The sequence below is a fragment of the Marmota marmota genome, unplaced genomic scaffold (genome assembly GCF_001458135.2).
Source record: "Marmota marmota marmota unplaced genomic scaffold, marMar, whole genome shotgun sequence".
In the NCBI taxonomy this organism is placed as follows: domain Eukaryota; kingdom Metazoa; phylum Chordata; class Mammalia; order Rodentia; family Sciuridae; genus Marmota; species Marmota marmota.
The window spans coordinates 10,725,461-10,729,601 of NW_026000000.1; the positions used below are offsets into that span (position 1 = coordinate 10,725,461).

The following is a 4,141-nucleotide window of genomic DNA, read 5'->3' on the forward strand; positions in this document are numbered from 1 at the left end:
TTATGAAAACAGGATTAAGTAGAAAAGATTCCAAACAAGAATGCCGCAGTCTGGCTGGGCACAAAATCACGAGACACTCAAACAGGAACAAACTTTATTTTTGAAACTGCCGCCAATGCCCCGTAAGCTCCCGGGAAAATATGCCGACCAACACACGCCGCGTTCTCCCGGACACCAACAGGAAATCCCTCCTCTGGAATTCCCTCCTACCGCACTTCCCCAACCAATGGGAACTCTCCAGGAGTCCCATAGCAGGCCAAGGTGGACAGCAGGGGTCTAATATCCATATGAATGTAGATCTTAACATAATCATATCATCTCAATGGCTTGCTGGTGTCACCTTTCAACCAAAAATGCCATGCATCATACTACTTGGCTATGGCTCTTAGCACAAGAACAGGTGAAAAATGTGTAATGTGGCATCACACAGTCTGTGAAAGGAGAGCATTTCTAGAACATGGAGGTAGCCAGCTCTGTCAAATACTGTTATGCCATAGAATAAGACGAGGGCAAAAAAACTTAACCATTGGATTTGGGAATATGAAAATCACTGGAAACCTAGACAAGAACAGTTTCAGCAGGTTTGTGTGGCCAATAATGGGGAACTGAAGAGTAGAAAAAAAAAGAAAGGCAGAAATCTTTTTCAAGTTTAGTCATGTGGAGAGGGCAGGAAGTGGGACTGTGCTTAGGAAGTCTCAGCAGAGTGCTTCTGGAGGCCTGGGCCTTTCCAGCCCATTAACCATCAAGCTCCCCCAGGCTCAGCCACAGTGTGTCTTTGCTTCATCTTTTACCCCGAGCCCTTCCTTTGTCTGTTCATTCATGCAGCTCCTCTCCTTTTCTTGTGCCTGGAGGTATAACTAGTATTATCTTTGTTTTCCAGTTCTCAGTTTTTAACTCTAAATTGCATTGTATTTTAATATTTCAGGTTACTTGAGATAAATTAGGCGATTTTTAAAATCGTCTGTTTATTGAAACTTTCCAAAATATTAAAATCATCTCTTCTAAAAAATATATTAGCTCTAACTGATAGAATAAAGTTTTATCTGAACTCAAAAAATAAAACAATGAAATCAAACTATCAAGTTCCTGTGGCAGATTCAAAGGAGCTAGATTACCAGAAATTGCAGAATTCTGAACCAGAGAATCCTGAGTTCAACTCCAGTTTCTGTGGGTCATATAGGGCAATTTATTAAATAATAAATTTTTGTTCCATTTTATTATTTATACATGGGTAAATTTATATAGATTTCTCAAATAGATTCATAGAGCTTATGTATAGATCACACATTTGTTTATCAATTTTATAATTTTAAATATATCTTATTTATTTAATCTTGAGTCATATATTCATGTATGTGCATGGACAAATGAGTATGCATTATATATATAAAGATCTTTATAAAGATCTCTCTCTCTCTCTCTCTCTCTCTCTCTCTCTATATATATATATATATATATATACATATACATATATATACATAAATATCTTTATGTTTATAAATATCTTCTGTATCTTTTCTATCTGAATCCTTATAGATATATTTAAATGCCTTAAGTAAATACACAATCAAATGTTGACTATGCAGTAAATACTAGTTTCTTTTTCTTTTTCCCTTTTTAAGCAATCAGAGTACAGATTGGTACAGTATATACAGTACAGAGTACAGTGTGTGTGTGTGTGTGTGTGTGTGTGTGTGTGTAGGTCCCCCCTTACTTCTTCCTTCCCCAATTTTCTCTCCTTTTTGAAATAATCTATTAACAATTAATTCTTCCTATCCCTTAGGTATCATTCAGTTTGGTGAAATCAACTAAAAAATTTATTTTCCAACATCCAAGATCACACACTAGGCTGTTTTTAAACTCAGTATCTTCTATTATTTCATAGGCTCTTTGCTGATCCTGCAGTTCTAAAAACTGTCTTTTTCTTTATCACTACTGCTAAAATTTCATCAATAACCATTTTATGGAAACAGCCTTTCTCACACAGTATAATTTTTACTTATTTTCCTTTATTCTATTCAACCTTTGCAAAGTCACTCCACATTTTCATATCATTTTCTAATTCTCTGCTGGTTTTTTAAAAATTGTTTTAAATTTAAATCACTCTCTCAAGTCTAGACAGTAAGGTTATCTACATTATTTGTGGGGCCAAGAGCAACATGAAAAGGAGGGCTCCCTTTTCAAAAAACCAGGAAAAGACATGCAGTTAAAAAACAAAAATCTATAAAGACTTTCCTTTAAAGCATTTTATTACTCATAAAATGTAATAAGGTAATAGAGATATTATCTAATGAGAGAGTGAAATGCCCAGGGAAGCCTCCAGACTCTGCCTCGTGCAGAGCTTCTCTGCCCTCCAGAGGCCCCAGCTACCAGTCCAGCAGGTCCACAGTGCACACTGCCTGCTATCTCTTGGAGCCTTCGCTTTGTTAGACAAACTGCAGATTCTCTGACCTTTAGACCAGAGACATGCACCACGGACCTTCTGGTTCTCAGGCCATCAGTCTTGACCTGAAAGTTCTACAACCTGCTTCCCATCATTGAGCCAGGCTACCACCTTCCCTGTTTCTCCAGCTTTCAGGTGATGTACTGTGAGATTCCCCAGCTTCCATAACCAAGTGAACCAATTCCTTTAATAAATATCCTTTCATTTTCCATCTCTCTCTTGATCTGCCTGTCTGTCCCCTATTATGGTTCTATCCCTGGAGAACCTTCGCTGATACAGGGATTTAAAAAGAGAGTCTCCATTCCGACATAACAAAGAGGATATCAGTAGCAATGGCCATGGGAAATATGGGTAAGGCATTCAGGAAGACAGTCGGGCTGAGCGTGTAGGATTAGGAGCTGTCAGGATACGGATGTGCAGATTATGACCCCTCATAATGTGTTAAGGACAGGACTAGAGAAGATGGCCAACGGTGGAACACAGAGAAACCCCAGTGTTCAGAAAGAACAGAAGAGAAAGAGCCTGCAAACATCACTTGAGAAAGAGATGAGGGAAGCGAGCAAATGAGGAGAGCAAATGAGGGGGTGGGAACGCTGAAGAAATTTCCTGGGCAGAAGTGAGCAAAGATAATGGGCAGAAAACCCCATGCTCATAGTGAACAGGGAGCAGGGATGCTGGGAAGAGGTGAGACAAGGAGGGAGATGCAGAAGATAGGAGGAGGTGGTGGCGGCACAGGATGGGAGAAGGGGTGGTGGTGAAGATAGTCGTGTGGCTGGTGGTGGCCCCAGCTGCAGTACACGCAGCAGCCGCAGCAGCTTGTTAGATAAGTGGAAGATTGATGATAAGCCTGAAAAAATTGACAAATGGGTAGATCAGCTGTGAAAACTCTTTGGATGATTCTACAAAAAGGTACAAGTATGTTTAGAATTTGGGGCTAACTGATAGTGGCCTCACCATCTGTACCATCTCCTGTTTCTTTGCCATAGTGGTTTTGACTGGAGATTATATATATGCACCCCTTTTCTGAGTCCAAGCCAGTTTGGCTCTATGCAGTCATATCCTATTTTGCAATGATAGGGATTCTGACCATTTATACCTCATATAAGGAGAAGAGTACCTTTCTTATGGCTCACAGGAAGGATCCTACTGAGATGGATCCTGATGATATTTGGCAACTATGCTCCAGTCTCAAAGGGTTTGATGACAAATATACCCTGAAGCTGACCTTCATCAGTGAGAGAACAAAGCAGCAGCAGGAAGCTGTATTCATCAAGTTCATTGCTAAGTTTTTTGACCACAGCGGGATACTGGTCATGAATGCATAAAAGTCTGAAATATCCAGGCTCCATGACAGTCTTGCCACAGAAAGAAAATAAAGCAGCCAATTCTAAAAGCAGTCTCTTTCTGCTGGATCATGCTGAATTACTGTATGGGCCAGAAAAGAAACAGAACTTAAAAATGGGTAAAATGAAAAATGTTTAAAATGTCCTTTTTATGGCCTGAAATTGTCATCTATTCTGGAAAAATAGGATTTTCTAGCACAGATATGAGAAATTTTAGTTCTTTTGTCTAGCTGTAGCTTCCTTGGTCTGCAGATTATGTTGTTTTAACATGCATTGGAAAAGCATTCTTGCTGAAAGCTGTACAAGATTTTTTTTCTTTTGTACTTAGTAGTACTTTCTGTCGTATAGCTTTGTG

The 4,141-nt window shown here is 39.2% G+C and overlaps 1 pseudogene; it reads left to right on the plus strand.

Moving 5' to 3' along the window:
* The first annotated feature begins 2,775 nt into the window (after positions 1 to 2,775).
* On the plus strand, positions 2,776 to 3,819 carry LOC107153438 (annotated as a pseudogene).
* The last annotated feature ends 322 nt before the right edge of the window (positions 3,820 to 4,141 follow it).